Source organism: Oreochromis niloticus, linkage group LG14 (genome assembly GCF_001858045.2).
Source record: "Oreochromis niloticus isolate F11D_XX linkage group LG14, O_niloticus_UMD_NMBU, whole genome shotgun sequence".
In the NCBI taxonomy this organism is placed as follows: Eukaryota; Metazoa; Chordata; class Actinopteri; order Cichliformes; family Cichlidae; genus Oreochromis; species Oreochromis niloticus.
In genome coordinates, this window is record NC_031979.2 from 26490848 (window position 1) to 26507919 (window position 17072).

The following is a 17072-nucleotide window of genomic DNA, read 5'->3' on the forward strand; positions in this document are numbered from 1 at the left end:
ACAAAAGCACCCCGTGGCTCCGAAAATATGTATAAATGCAAGATTTGTCCGATGCCTTAAACGGCATGATGTGTTTTTTAAATGCATTATCCCATCTGCAAAACAGGCAACCAGAGGCTCTCAGCCTGTTATTAGGGGAACAAGTTTATTGTAAGGTTTTGGAAAGGAGGCGGTGAGCGAGGACGGCCAGAGTCACATCTGGCCTTGGAATTGCAGACAAGCTCTTTACCCTATCAAGGTTGTGAGACCAAGAAGTTTTACGATTCTATTTTTATCAATATATAGCATCAATTCACAAGAAAAGTTGCCTCGGGATCTTTTATATTGTAAAGCAAAGACCCTACAATAATAATGTCCACATCTATTTTGTGAAATTAGGCAAAGCTGGGCACCTATGCAGGTAAGAGTACAGGGTGCCTAATGCATTTTCGTCATGAGGCGTCACACAGACGCTATCCTCATCTCAGTATGCACAAGCAGTCCTTTGGCACTCATGCCTTGGCTATATTGGCCACTTCCAGATAAGGGACCCATTTTAAAGACTGGCAAAGCTCGCAGTAAGGAAGTGGAGGGGTGACAGTGGTTTAAGTGAGTGGTCCCCAACCTCCGGTCCATGGACCGGAGTCATTTGGTACCAGGCTGCGACAGTTGAGGCTCGGGTGTGAAATTTATGGTTTTTATGGTTTTTATTGTTATTTTTTCTATTGTTTTTATCGTTAACTCGGTTTCCCCGGGTCTTTTTCCGTGTGTTATGAATAAATCATCTTTTTTTTGGTACCGGTACTGGTTTTATTTGGTTGTATTTATCCGTGACACCTTAAAGAGCGGTCCGTGAAAATATTATCGGACATAAGCCGGTCTGTGGCGCAAAAAAGATCGGGGACCGCTGGTTTAAGTCACAGGATTGTCAACCAGGAGACCGTGGTTCATGTTCTGTAGAGAAGTTTTTGCTTTTTTTTCATATGCTGCATTTTTTTGGACACATTTTACTTCATTTGCTCATTTGATTAAGGCACCAAGAAATATCTGATTAGGTCTACAAAAACACTGCGGCCTTCCTGGCAGACGAATAATAAATAATGAGTTGGGAACAACAGACCTCTCTCGCTATTGCTATGCCTAACGATGCAGATGCCAAAAGATCCCAGACACCTTGAGCCTAAAGACCCACGCCAGCAGACGAAATAGCACTAAAGGATAATCCAGGTTGGTTGCTTTTTTTCCTCTGGTCACAAAGACAAGCACATTTCCAGACTATTGCCTCATTTATGATATTCATTGATATCTTGAAACCTCCGAATTGCTTCTCTGCTTCTTGGTGATCATGATCTGACCATAATCTTCAGCACATGCACGCCATCATGCAAACCTGCTCCTTGTTTTCAAATTCTCTTCTTCCTGTAGAACTTCCAGAGTTTACTCTAGTGAACTCAAGACACTTTAAATAATCACTGAGTAAAGTGTAAAGTCACATGTCATGAGTTTGTTTATAACTGACCTATAATTATCTATTATTTGACTGGAAAGCAACAGAATACTAACGAATAAATCAAAAAGCTAAATTAAATGAATGACGAGAACAGCTTCCTCAATTTAAATACTTCTCTCTTTTCAGCCTCTTAGCGCTAAGCTGATGTTTTTATTGGTTAAGATGGAAAACTGAACTTAAAATACATCATTTATTGACCAAGCAATTGACCTTTTGGAAAAACCATTTCCACATTACACATATAATGACTATGAAGGCTTGCTGTAAGCAAAAGGTTACAAGTCTAATACCTAGAGTGAATATATGTACTGTGCCACTGATTTACAGTAATAAATGTTTTATATGACGAAAATGTTAAGTTGAGTGAGTTTTTAAAAAAAAGGCAGTGATGAAAAAGACAAACATTATTTCCAGAGTTGCTGTTATGGAAGGGTCAGAAAGACAAATTAGATCTAGCCCTGTATAAATTATAATGTGGACACTCTGACTTTAATATCATATTTAACTGGAGTACATCTCTCGGGATTCACTTGAGAAAAGAAAAACAACATAAGAACAACAACAAAACAACAAAACCCTTTCCTTTTAGAGAATTTATGTGAAACCTGTGAATGCTTTTAAGGTTATCGTTTTGAAATGATAGAAGATGCTCAGCGTGACGCTCAGCATGATGGGCGAGGTGTGAAGTGAGTGAGAATTGATCTTTAGCTCTTGTCAGTATTAAACATGTCAAAAACTATGGCTGAACTATGTTTAAATCTCTGACAGCTGTGAACTGCAGCTGCAAGTGTGAATGAAAAGCTTCGTACAAAAGTTTGTCTTATCAACAGCACTAAGCCACTGGGATTTTCTGAGACACGACAGGGTCAGAGTGGAGTCCTTTAGAATCAATATGGCATTTTAATGAATGCAAACAGAGGGGCATTTATGAGTATAAATAAAGGAAGTCGCGCAGGCCTCATCAAACCTCAGGTGCTTTGTGCACAACTTGTAAAATAATTTCAAAATCTTGTGTTTTCCTAACAATATGTTCAACATTACCACCACTTTTACCCAGGTGAGTTGTCCGGGTTTCCTTTAATGTGACTAGCGCTGCTTCTCCACTCTTGGTTTGACAGCCTTGTGCCTCAAGTGATAGACAGGAAGTTGCCAACCGCATCCCCTCAACTATAAACGAGTAGCTTCGTTGATAAGGCATAACACATGCAGATGTTCAAGCTACCCTCCAACATGTTTCTGACTCTTTAACGACCACAGGGAGTTACTTCTGCTTCAAAATTCAGAAGCTGTTTGGGTCATTACTGACGAACAAGACCAAGAGTCTGCAGCCTCACATGACGCTAGCATGGCCACACACGCTGCAAAATGCTAATGTATGCACGGTCACAGTAACAGTATTGATTTGCTGACATTTAGCATCTGCAATCGCTACATGTTAGCATGCTAAGATAGCACAAAATCAAACAAAAGTACTGCTGAGAATGATGGGAATGTCCGTCATTTGCACGTATATGGATATGAGTATTTAAATTTAGACGATGCACCCAGTGAAACTCACAGGCAATCCATCCAACAGTTGTCAACAGTTTAATTATACCAAAAAATAGCAACTCGAAGCGTGCCGCTGGTGTGTCCAAAAATGTTGTTTTTTTAGCACTTGATGGAAAGTGAGAACTGCAAAGTGCAGGCAAAATGACCTATGCTGCTGCTCTTTTTAACTGTGCCTCCTCACTGCAGACACATTACGCTGCCATCAGTGTTGATGTTGTCTCTGTATTGGGACGGGTTCATCTCTAATTTTATAACGGGTCTAATTATCTTCTGTTTCTGTAGGAGCAGGTCTGATGGTCCTCTGGTCACCATGAGATTGAGTTCTTTCATTTTAGTAGGAAATTAATTTGCGAATGTGTAATTTGCGTAGATGAACCTTTCTAATCAGGGTCTATTTAAAAACCTCCCATCCACTAGCACCGCTAACTGCACTGCTTGGTTCACACCAGTAATCAGACAACAACACTGCCAGAAACTGAACCTGGATCTGTGCAAAACTGGGCAAGCGTTCAGCCCACTGGAAAATCACAGAAGTGTTCGGAGCAGCCGAATGGCAGAGCTGGTATTGCTTTAAACATAAAGCAGCAGAGAGATGAAACAAGCACTATGGATCTGTTCATTACAGAATGGGTCACTCTGAGCAAAGAAAGCAAACAGGAAGATTTAAAAAGCTGCTCAGAAGGAGCCGGCATGTCTTTAATTTCAGCCTACTTAAAAAAAAATCAAAGGGGTAAGGAGAAAATCATTTATAGCTCATCCTGGCAGGAAATCACAGACAAATCACTGCCTACATCTTGTCACCTCCAAACTCATACAGTGTCATCAAAATCATCCAATGTGAGTTGAGAAGTGACCAGAATGACAAAAGCTGCTTCTTCCATTTTGTGAAAGTCAATCCCCACGAACCTGAATCTCCACGCCTCTTTCGTCAAATTTGAAACTACCAAATAAAACAGACTTGTAAATCATACAGAAGTCCCTCTCGAGTATCAACATTTCCTTAGAAGGCGGCTTCATTTATTTTTCAGCCATGCATATTTAACAGTTCCTCTCACTCGGGGAAAACAGGCCACTTTATGGAAGTCATTCCAAGAATTCATCAGCACTGTCAGTGAACATGACAGCCAAATATTTCTATGTCAAAAATACACGAGCCCCCCAAAAAATGCGGTAAGAAAAACCGACCTAGGGATGATCAACGGTGCTCGAGATACGATGAAGTGAATAAGAGCGATCCTTACAAATGAAATCAGTCATTTCACGCGTTCATTCACATGTGGTGGAGTTTCTCTTTCGACAAGAACAACTTGTTATCCCCTAAACGCCATACAGGCAATCTCCTCTCAGTGCACTGTCAAATTTCATCATTAGAGTTCAACACTTTGTTGCCTAGATTAAAGCGCGAAAAGGCAGATAACAAAAAAACCCCAACAACAAACATGCACCGCATGGTTTCTGAAGGCATTACAATTCTCTGCATTACGCTGCAACTCACCCAGCTTAATCCTATCTGACAATCAAATCTAATACAAACTCTAACCAGGAAAGTTACAGCGAGACTCTGGCAAAATAATGCATTTGTAGCTTTTATTTTTATGTGTAATGAATGATAAATTTCAGAACAGACGAAAGGCAAGAAAACAATAACAAAAAAGAAATCTTTGGTAGACTACCATGAAAGCCCGAGTTCAAAGAAATATGGACTTGCGGCGTATTGCATCATGTGGGGGCACACCACCGAGTCATCTGCCACAGAGCTCATTCCAGACAAACCTGCAGCAGAGTGTGTGCAACAAAACAGAAAGATTCATTGATCTTTTTTTTTCTTCTCTCCATCACCTCATTTAGACCAAAAAAAAAAAATCTCCAGAGTGATATTTATGGGACATAAATAAGAAGTAGACAAATCTAATTTATTTCAGGGTCACTTCCATCAGCTCCCAGAGCCAGTGCAATCAATGTCACTGAGATCTCTGCTCCCCTTAAAGTAAAAAGAGAATAAGTAAAAACAAAAATCTCCATAACTGCCATCATAAGCTTCAGAAGATCTACGTGGCTGTATCATAAAGGCCTAATTTAGACTGTTTTTCTAAGCGAGAGCTGCATGAACAAACCCACCGACTGCCACATGACCTCCGCAAAGAACTAAAACACAGGGTGTTTTCCCTCAGCGCAGCCATAATGATACATTGCTATTTATGTTCCGGCAGCTGGTGGGTGGCTGTGCTGAAAAGTCACTCAGTCTGCCTCCTTTATTTGCCCCCCGAATCTTGTAAGGCACCGCGAGGTTCAGTTTTATGTGAATGCCTCTGTTAGTTAGGATGTAAATTCCTTTTTACAAGCTGAGTGATGGCATAAACAGTTTTTTGAGCTGCGAATATAAAAATCTTGATCATGTAAATAAATTCTGCATGTAGGCTCGTGCGCCTAATGCCGCTCTTTTCTGCGTGTTTAATGATCAGCCTAGCAGTGGGACTATCGGCTGCTGAACTTAATGGGAAGGGCAGAGTTGAAAGGAGAGCTGTAATGATTAGGGGAATAACGTATAATTCATTTCCATCATTCAGTCTACTTACACAGCTGGTTCCAGTTTGTGAGAATTTGCTGCTTTGTCATATAATATTTAAGATTTCCATTTAAGATGCCACCTCTGAGTGTGAAAAGTGTGACGGGTGTCTTTATTTTGTTCTCCGTACAAGCTACAGGCAATAATTGAGGCTCCGCAGGTGTACTTTGTGACGGGAATATCAATATTCACCCCCCGGTTTATCACTTAAACATGAAAGATTTAAGAGCTTTGGTGTTTTCTGTATCTACAAGATAAATATTTGCAGGCACTTCCTGTCTTTATTTATTAAAGATCAATGTCCACACATGATGGGTCACCGTGTTGTTCTCCTCAGTCGATCTTTGTACTCCGCTGCCAAGGGCACAGCTCGGTGTAACGCACGCAGCACAGAACAGTTGGAACGCTGGGCACATGATGAGAAGTTAGATATGCTTTCTTTAGGCATTAAATACCGCACGCAATCAAAGGTGAAATTAGCACTTTCTGGTTTATTAAATCCCACAGAGGGAGTCATTTGATTATTCTGCTCCTCCACTAGTGCTTCTTACCACTGTCACACCTCAAACTACAAATTAATTTGTTTAAAATGCAAAAAAGGTTGCACCTCATTTTCTCCCAGATTTCTTCAAGACAGGCGAAAGAGCTCGCAGTACTGCAAAAGTCTGAGAACCATCGCTTGATTTTCGGCCGCTTCGCCTCCCTCCCGTCGCTGCAACGCTCTTTCGACACATCCAGTGTAAGTATTTACATTTTTGTGATTCCTTTCCTACAAAAGCGCAGCAGAAATGTGGCACTTCTCCACAGATAATTAATTGTGAAATAAAGTGGTTGTAGGATGAGATGTGTGAAGAATCTCCAGGTGTAAGGATATTCTTTAAGTGGCTCATAACAGTGAATATCAAAGAATACGAGGCCTGCGTGGGGAAATAAAATCTTCCTAAAGTTATTCTCCCATTCTACGGTGCAATATAGAGGGCTGAAAAGATGTGGTTCTATCATATTCTGTGGTCTCAGACTCATGTAGAGAATGTCAATTGTTTTCTATGTGAGAAGAGGTAATGCCCCTGAGAGGAAGAAAACAGAACAAACAGGCATCTTTAAATATATTAAACTCTTTAAAAAACAATTTATTTAACACATGTTAATACATCCATATCATATACAATACAATAACAGCCTTATTTTTGAGAACTAGCAGGAATCGATACATCCAGATAAACCGCCTAATAGAGTCAATCAAAGTGTACATCATGTTTGCCAACAATTCAAAAATACAAATCACCAGCCACTTTATTGGGTATACCTGTTCAACTGCTCTTCAGTGCAAATGTCTAATCAGCCGCTCACATGGAGGCAACAGCAGGCAACAGTAACTCAAATAGCCCCTTGTTACAACCAAGGTGTGCAGAAGAGCATTTCTGAATGAACAACAAGGTGAATCTTTAAGCAGACAGGCCACAGCAACAGAAGACCACAATGGGCATCACTCCTTCCAGCTAAAACTGGAAACAGAGTCCACAATTTGCACTGGCTCACCAAAATTTTAAAACACTTCCTGGTATGATTATTCTTGGTTCTGCTACACAACAGCAATTTGGCATAGATAACATGAAAGCGTGGATCCATCCGGTCTTATTTCAACAATTTATGCTGGTACAATGATGTGATGGTCTGGGGGTTGTTTTCTTGGGCCACTTTGGGCCCCTTTGCAAGAACTAAGCATTGTTTAAATGCCACAACCTGCTTGCTAACCGTGTCCATCCCTTTATGACCCCAACTTTTGATGGCTGCTTCCAACAGGTCCCAAAGCTCACATCATCTCAAACTGGTTTCTTGAACATGACAGCGAGTTCAGTGTACTCAAATGGCCTCCACAGTCACCAGATCTCAATTCAACAGAGCACCAGAATGTTTTCAACACCTTGTTGTATCTATGCCACAAGGCAAAAGGTGGCAGCCCTAACAAGTATACCCAATAAAGTGGCCAGTGAGTGTATATTCAGTTTAACTTTAAGCAAAAGAAAAGTGTCAAATTCCAACTTATGAGAAGAGGCAACGTTTGGCATTTTTGCTTAAGAATAAAGCTCAGTTACCTCATCTAATATTTGCAACATTTCTCCAGAAATGAAAAGCTTTGGCCAGTAATTTCCTCATACCATGCACAAACTGAAAGCCAGATAAGCCTCTGTCAAACATTATCAAAGTACATTAAACAGCTTGTCTAGGTTCAGTATTGATTTCCAGCAGTTCTCAGAGTAAACCTTATCTGTGCCTCTGAACACTGGCTTGCGTGCACTGTTCAGTTGTGTTCAACTTGACGGGGCCGAGCTGTTAGAGAAGACAAAAACAATGCTTAGGCTGCTGAAGCGGGAAAAAGTTTCCTCTTTTTCATCTGCAAATTAACCACTGACAAGATCCAAATGGGTAACCTTAATTAACTGAAGCTGCTGTGCACTAAAGGCTGAACCACCTGGCTGTCAAACAGGGAACATGGCGAGAAACAGACTACTCTGAGCGCAAGTTTGTGCCAAAACGTGTCTTTTTCAATACAATATTCTAATTGATATCGTCTGAATGGACTGCTAAGCACTGACTGTACACACCTGGCCTCAAGGGCATCATCTTCATCTCATTTTAATTGCATTTGCAATGAGGAAAGAAATAAACCAGCTTTAACAAATTAAATCTGGATGATTTTGATCATTTACTTAAAAGTGTGGAAATATTATCAGCAAACTGTATCTTTTGTGTCAAAAGTAAAAACGCACTTGTGTTATATTATTATTTATTGGAAAATTATCAAAGATGCATTATGCAAAGCGATTGTGGAGGAAGATGATATAAATTCACCATGTGGGAGTCACGATTATGTACTTCCCCATAGAGCTGCGCAGTGTCCATTTTCTTTATTGTGTTTTTCCCATGTAAAATTGATTTTTGGTTTTCCCTCATAATTTCCATATAATGGAAATGGGAAGCTCTGCTTGGAATTTTTTTTCCTGATGTACAGTACTAATCTTGTTTCCAGAGTGGCAATAATGATGGTAGAAATGCTCTGTAAATGACACAGTATTACACATAAATAACAAAACGGATTTTATTCACTTTTATTAACTTTGTACATTATAATAAATAGTGAATTTTGTGTTATTACTACTCACTTCCTGTCTCATCCAGATTGATCAACCACTGGAACACTTTTAGAGGAAGAATGAGAGAAAATATGAAAATAATATTACTTGACGAATGCTCAGCAGAGCTTACATTTGCTTTAATGTCCTGAATAGTACATCAATTACACGTACAGGCTACACCAGCTCCAACAACCAGCTTTATTTTACCTTGTAAGCTACAGTCCAAGTCGCTTACTTTTTACTATAGCTGTGAATACTCAATAATAATTAAGTGGAAAAGCTTGAAAAAGACATAAAAATATACAACATTGAAATAAGTGGGTAAAAAAGAGAACTGAAAAGCTTTTATGTTATGGAGCATAATGATTACACATTTTATTAATGTAATAATGATATTCAGTTCCCAGTTTTAGTTCAGTTCCTCAAACCATTTCCAAACTTTCTAGCAGCCCAGTAAAATGTCCTACTTATTAACATATGGCGTTTCTGAGGAAGAAAAAAGAAGGGCAGCCAGGCACTGTAATTTTAAACGGCCTCTGTCGTCATAGGGTCTCATCACACACTCACAAAAGCTGCTTGAAGAATTCCTAAGATATCATTTAAGTTTTTAAAGGTCATACAGTTTGATAATTCACGCTCCACAACCTGGTGACAGATGTGATCAGGTCATGTACTTTCACTTGAGCTTAGGTCTGACCCAGAAAATTGGGCTGAGAATATTCATGTGAGTGTCCTTGGAGGATTCCAGAGACTCTCTCTTTCATGACCGTCATACGACCCCTCCTGTAGCACACATGGGCAAAGTGCCACACCATACTGTAAAAATGCTTCCAGATGGCCTCCATATCCTCCTACTGCCTGACTCTGTGGTTACGGGTTAACTGGGTGACGCCCACTCCGAGTGTATTCACAGTGATTGTAGCCGGTTTCTGTTTAGGCACACACAAAATAGTGCAGTCAGGCTCCCAGGAAAAAAAAAACAAAAAACAAAGAAAACCAGAGGACAAAGTCCTTTGCTTGCATTTTCTCTACATACAAATAGACATATACAGTGGCCATTGTGTTAGCTCTGATTTAACTGATGTTTAATTTGTTCCACTGGCGGCTCTGGTTGTGTCCTTCAGCCACACTGACACTAGCACCAGTTATCAGAACATATGAGTCATGCATAGGCATCTTATTGTGCAGCAATCTCTGAAATCTTCATTCAAACGATGCTTTGAATAACTGCTGTTCTGAAGGTAAGAGTCTTTGATAACCATCTGGATGAAAAAAGAAAGTATTCTGCCTGTTACTCGCACACACACACACACATACAGAGGTAAATAAATGAAAATATTCTTCTCACTTTTCTTAACGTACAATCCTTTTTATAGTCTTTTATGTTCATCATATTTTTCCATAATGGCCGTTTGATAAATTTGTATTCATTATCTCTTTGATGGTACTTTTTCAATCGGTGGAGTCAAATTGCCTTCATACGGATAAGCAACACAAAGGAAAACAATCCACTGCTTGAACTCATTGTTTTGCTCATTTCTTTACTTCTATATTTTATTAAGCAACTGCTAATACAAGCCATACATTTCCAACTCCCACTGTTTCATTCTGAGAGCTTCAAACTGGTGACACATGAATGCCTTGGACTGGAGAAAAAAAAGCTTAGTTAATGCAACGCCTTTGTCCAAAAAGAGACTGAAAAAATACTGCAGCGAGTAATTGAGCAAGAAGGAGCAGCCACACAAACCTACTCACGCAGTCCGAAATATACATTGAGATGGGAGTTTTAATTATTATCTTTATTTAAACAATTTTGTTACGAGTAAGCTAGGCTTCAGTTCAATTCAACTTCAACTTCATATAGGGCGAAAACACAAAAACAGTCATCTCAAGTGCTTTATATTGTGAGGTAAAGACCCTACAATCAAAACACAAACACAATCCTCTTCTGCTGTATTTTTCTGCTAACATTAACAGATGTGAATCAGCTAGGACTATATTATCTAGATTATCACTGTCACTGAAATCTGCCAACCTGTAAATTTGTATTGAAATAACCTTTGGAATGCAAGTGGATACAAAGTTATACTAATCTCATGATCAAAGCTTGACTACCAATAGAAGCGAAGATATAATGGGGTGGTAAAAACAAGGTACCAAGGCAAACAGAGATTGCAATGTCTACTACTGATCAACTCTCAGATATCAAGCAAATATATGTACAAGCGGCTTAAAGTCACATTCACACAGGAAGTAACTAGCAGAACATAAGGGAAGCAGAGGCTGTAGAAAGGCGATGACATTCAGCGACTTTGTCGAAATAACCAATGGTGACGTGAAGTAGGCGGGTCCTGAATTCATCCTTTCTCAATTCCAAGGCAAGATATTGGATGGACTACCAATGAGAGTGAAGAATACTGTTGATTAACATATGGTAGGATGGTAAATAATTAGTTACCCAGGCAACTGGAGCCTGGAATGTCTGATAGCGACCAAAAGTCATCTACAAAATAATGTACAACGTACAAATCGCTACCTGCCTGTAACAAGGAAGCTGGTGGACAAATTATGTAACATCAATACTAAGAACATTTTTGAAGGCTGTATCTCCCATCTCTTCTTTTCTTTTTTAAATATATCGGCGATTATAAATGCTGATTCCGATATGACGGCAAATGGCTAATAATGGCCGACATATTGGTTGAAATATGGAATATGTGTATCATTTAAAAGTGAAGTAAAACAACAAAATATTGAAAAAGACACTTACTGTCAAACGTCAGCTTGACCCCCTTCACAACACAGCACAACCTAATTAGATGGGCTGTAGTACGTGTGATTAACTTTGTAAAGTCTTTTCAAAGTAAAAGCCATCTGAAGAATCAAATCTTGATTTGTGACCATTTTTTCTGTCTTGTTTTGAAAAAATAATTACTGAAAACCAAACCTCTGTATCCTGGTAGCTGGTTACAGCCATGCGTGAGCTTGAGTATTAAACTGTTTAGAAGCCAAATATCAAATGCTATTTTTGAAAAACACATCAAATTTTGCTAGTTATTATAGAAAAGTGGAACTCTGAGGTTGCACCTCACCATAAGAAGGTTTTCTAGTTCAAACTTGGCAGGCAGGTGTGGTAGTGTTCTGTGTCTGCATTGGTTCTGTCAGGGAACTCCTCACAAAATCCAAAGAAATCTTATGTTAATTAAAGGTTCCAAATTGTCTGTAGGTGTGAAAGTTCCCATCAACAACATCTCTGTGTTAGCTCTACAATGGACCTATCCAATGCGTACACCTTCCCTCACCCAATCTAATGGACAATTTAGGAAAACAGATCAACTGACCTTGGAATTTCAGAAATAATATATTTTTTGTGCCATTATTTTTATTAGTGTTTCAAGAACTGCCGAAGCAAGAGAACATAATTTGTCCGAATATCTGAACAGTAAACAATAATCTTAATAATGTTAATATTCAAATAGAAATATGAACATTAACACAATAATGAAACTGATAAATATATGCAGTCAGCGTGCATGGCACATTGGCACATTGTGTGCGTGCGTGTGTGTACATCTAGATAATTCTCTGTTAGTGTACATTATTGTGCAGTGGGACATGTTATTGTAGGATGATGCATATTAAATAGCAAGTTCTGTCCTGTCTCTTTGTCCTAACACAGGTTATTAAGCTCTTTGAAAATTGAAATTATGAAGCTGAACTTGCCCCTTATTGCGCTGAATGTTTTACCTTGGTAAGAAAATAAACTGTAGTTATTCTTTCACAGATGGAATATTTTTAATCCAGATGGTTGGAAGAGGTTATATACTCCCACAGTACATGTTTAACGAGTTTTTCGAAGATCACACTGAATTTATTTTTTTGTAAATCCAATGTTTTTGTCCCTGAAACAAATAGCTGAACTGAATTTTTTTAAAATGATTAAAGTGATGCTTTAAGCACATGCTTTAAGAGCACCTTAGCAGCACACTACTCAGTTATTGCACGTTTCTTTTCCCTTCTGTTTCGTGTCAAACTCACTGCTGTGCCAAAAAAAGCAACACAAAAACTTATTCATCATTACTTGTTAATTAAAACTTCAGCTGATCTGTCATAAGGACTGTGTGGGTGCGATTGGATCAGGCTTTGTGCAGCGGTCCAGTAATGTGAGGAAACAACCCAACAACCCTCTCTTCATATGTAGTTTGCTAAATCCTGATTGGCGCATGAAAGTATGTGACGTCACGTTTTTCCAAGAGCCCGGAAAAGTGTGTTTTATGTAGCTGTTATAATAATAATAAAGTGCGAAGCCCAGACATTTTTATTTTAATCAACTTAGAGCAGTTATCGAGCTGCTGTACTGTCTACCTGCGTTTCACAGAATGAAAGGCAATTTGTCACATTTTCAATGATGCACTTAGTGCTGTATTTCAAAAACAGAGCGAGCAGGAAGGATGTCAGAATAAACAAAACAAATCAGGCCTAATTGTATCTAAAATTAGATAACTGTAAGACAAGAGGATTTGTAATAGTGAGGGAGGCAGCGGATGAAAGCGTAAATCAAGTCAAGATCAGGAAGAGGTGAGTAACAAAGCCCTGCCAAGCTTTACTGTTTTAGAAAAAAAACAAAAAAACCCTCACCTCAAGGTTACAAGCAGCCATGCTATGTGCAGCAAATGAAATACTCAAGGAAGACATAAGTCTCATTAAGGCCCATAAAGGACATCCCTAATAAAATCCTCAGTCTGACATGCAAGAGCTCTCCAGTGATGGCTGATTAATTGCTGGTGCAAATGAAAGCATGAGAGGGAGCCGGGGCTCTGTGGCTGTAATTTATCCTCTCCTGTCCTGTCTTGTCCTCACAGCCTGGGGAGATTGCCCAGGAAGACAGGAGACAGAGAGTGGGTGGCTGGTTTGGAGGGGCAAGGGAGGGTATCAGCTTCATATTATGTGGAGGAAAACATGTTTAGGTGGCCAGTGAGATCATTTGTTTAGATTGCTTCAGTTATAACAAGCTGTATGTGATGACATCTGGGTGTTTGGATGGGGAGAAAAATTCCCCGAGCAGGTCAGACTGATAATGATGACTGCAACATGTTCTGTGAAGAAATATGGTGGCAGCAAAGATGACCCAAAATATATTCTCGGCAGTCATACATCAAGTAAAGACTGGGCTACTTTATGACAGCTTGCTCTGTAATCCATCAATAATACAATCTCGATGATTCTCAGTCAGAATATATATTTCATCATCTCCTTTTGTCAGATCTGTGTTTATGATTTATAGAGAGGTTCCCAATGCCAAGAGGGCGTACTTGTCAAACATATGGCTAATGAGTGAGTCATTATTTCCATAAAATGCTTTGATGCGTTGCCTTTGATTATCTCTAAATCAGACCAAAGCGGATTAATCAATGGTATGGGTAGCTTTAAGAATAGCCGATGATATATGTGGCTGCCTCAGTCGAGGTCATAAGACAGACATGGGGGTCCAAGGACAATCTGGGCCAGGATAATGTCCAGCTGAGGCCAGAAACACCTGCCCTCTAACTGTAATAAGTGGCTGTGTCACACAAAGAGGAGTGAAGAAAGAAACAAAGAAAAGAGGTTAGAGGAAAAAAAAGGAAGAGTAATGAGGAGCGGCAAAAAAGCACCATGGACTGAGATTCCTGCAGTCCCACCTGGTTTAATTCACACTCTACGTATGAGAAAAAATTTGTTGTCTTTAACAAAAAAAATAATTGGCATCACACACTTCCTCAGTGTTACTACTGAGATCCACAGTTAGTAGTGAAAACGTAATTTCTCTTCCCGCAGTTAGAAGCTGGCAACAAGACTTTTTTTTTTTTTTTTTTGATTGTGATTTAAAGTCAGACTATTTCAAGCAGAAATGAGGATTCTGCTACTTGGGTTATTCCACAGTTTTATTGATTGTCAAAATGACAAATGTTCACATAAGCAGCTTAAATGTGATATCAACTCAAAGTATAAAGTCTGCAATATTCCATGTTTTGTTACTGTCAGTAAAAACCATTTGGTTTTATTAAGTGTTTTAATATTTTTCCTCCCTTGTCTGTGGCTCGCCCTTTTCACACTGACGACATAATTACAATGACAAAAAAAATCGCAAATAATCAATATCATTTGCCTAATGAAAGGGCTCTGTAATTTCCAAAAAGAAAAAAAAACCTACCTCACAGAGAGGTAGCAAGAATTTGTTAGGGGTTCATTCAAACTGCTAATTAATACATCTTTTAAATATTTGTGTAAAAAATGTAGCTGTTGAACAAAATCAATTCTCTGCATTTCTTAGACTAATTAATAGTAATAAATATGTTAAATTAGGTTACAGAGACAAATCTTGTTGATAGAATCCAATCGCCAATGAATGAGATGGGTTTTCCTTATAGACTAACTTTAAAACTCCTATTTTTAATTGCAGTAAAGTTGTTATTTTGTGGTTCTGAAAGAAGAAATTTTAAAAATGTTTTAATTGCAGATAGATCAGAAACATTTTTTAACAGAAAAGAGTAAAACATAATAAAACATCTGGATACCTTTTCACTTATTTGAGCTACCTTACTCAGTTCTGATGTACTAAATAGAGGAGATACTGGGCATTCCACTGATACCTCATGTGTTTGGGGGATATTGTATTATATTATACTGAGCTAATTTATTTACATCTACTTAACACTTATCCCATTCAGAGGTGGGGTACGCCCTGGACAGCTCGTCACAGAGGGACAACCAGCCATTCGCACTCACATTCCCACCTATTTAGAATCAGCAGTTAACCTAACCCATAAGTTGCATTCCTTTGGACTGACGGAGGAAGCCGGAGTACTCGGAGAGAACCCACGCAGACAGGGGGGGGAATATATCACAGAAAGGCCTTGAACCAGATGGTGGATTTGCCCTTTCTACTGTCCTGGCTGTTTAGAAGTCCTGATTGTAAAATTCCAACAACTTTTGGTGCACACCAGTCCTCTCTCCCTCTTTCACCCTTATTTCCTTTTATCTCTCCACTGTCACCATCAACAAAAGACAAAAAATCCACCTAGTTTTCCTTTGAATCCTGCCTGTCTAGCAGTGTCATTATGTCAGCAATTAAGCTTGTGAGTGCATTATTATCACAATCAGAACAGCAGCTTTAATTGACAAAACTCCACACTCACATACACACACACACACACAAAAATGGTTTCCTAACTATGAACAATAGAGAGTTTACTCAGACTGTGTAAATGTGCCGACAGCTTGAGCTTTATCAGAATGACGTGCGGACGGGCAGCAGCATCACAGTCGTGTTAGATTCCTGAGTTTAACAAGCTGTTGCAAGCCGATTGAAGCCATGAAAAATTCAACTGGCCACATCACTGAAACAAGTTTCAAGGGCAAAAAAAAAAAGAAAAGAAAAAACCAACCTTAAACTCAACTGGCAGTTTAAGTGACGCTTAACTCACCAGCATGGAAGCAATAGCTTAATAACAGGAAACAGAAGCAACAAACGAGCAAAGGCTCGCTGCCAGACTCATTGTCACTGTCTGCCGGTGGTGCGCGCGCTGCTGCTCTAACAGGTGATATATCATGTGAACCATCATACAGCTGGATAGAGTGATGATGATTTAAAAGGCTCGGTGAGAGGAGACAGCTTGTCTGAGAGCCTTGTTTCAATGTGTCCGCAGTTAGATGCGATGTGTCTGAGAGTCACCTTCAAACGCAGCTCCTCCAGACTGAAGGCTTGATGGGCCTCATAAATACCAAACATAATTATGATCCAGCAGAAAACAAACCTCCATTTTTCAGGCCATTATGACAAGAGTAAGGATAAACCAAGTAGGTCTTTGCATATCTCCGCTGACTGATATGTCATTGCGATATGTTTTATACTCCACAATTATGCCATCGTGGATGCCTGATGGCCACACTGGCCTGGATTGGCAATACGCGGCCTCGGAGTCAAGAGTGAGACGTTTTTCTGCAAATTGCGTGGGTGTTGATGACACAAGAGGTTATGAATATTCCAAAGTGACCTAGACAACACAAAGAGCGATGGCTGGAGACAAAAACAAACATGCAGTAGGTTTGTCTGACATGCTTGTGTGCCTAGAAAATCATTAAACACAATTATGCATAATCACCGGACAAAACATGTCACCCATCACACTAATAGTTTGTTTACTATGAATACATCATTTCAAACTTTACACGGTACATAAGCACAAGGTGACAGCATTTTGCTAATAATGACACTTACACTTACAATGTATTTTGAAAGACAGGTGCTCCCCTGAGGGTAAGCCAACTGTCATTCAACAGTTCATCAGCC

At 39.3% G+C, this 17072-nt stretch overlaps 1 protein-coding gene and 1 long non-coding RNA gene across 4 annotated transcripts in view; one reads left to right on the top strand and one right to left on the bottom strand.

Annotated features, from left to right (window-relative positions):
* Nucleotides 1-17072, bottom strand: part of cadm1b (cell adhesion molecule 1b) — a 160334-nt gene that overhangs the window by 121194 nt on the left and 22068 nt on the right. The gene's annotated exons all lie outside the window — the stretch shown is intronic.
* Nucleotides 4868-9404, top strand: LOC112842106 (uncharacterized). Its single transcript, XR_003213744.1, has 2 exons — nt 4868-6076; nt 6229-9404. It is a non-coding gene; the product is annotated as an uncharacterized LOC112842106 (long non-coding RNA).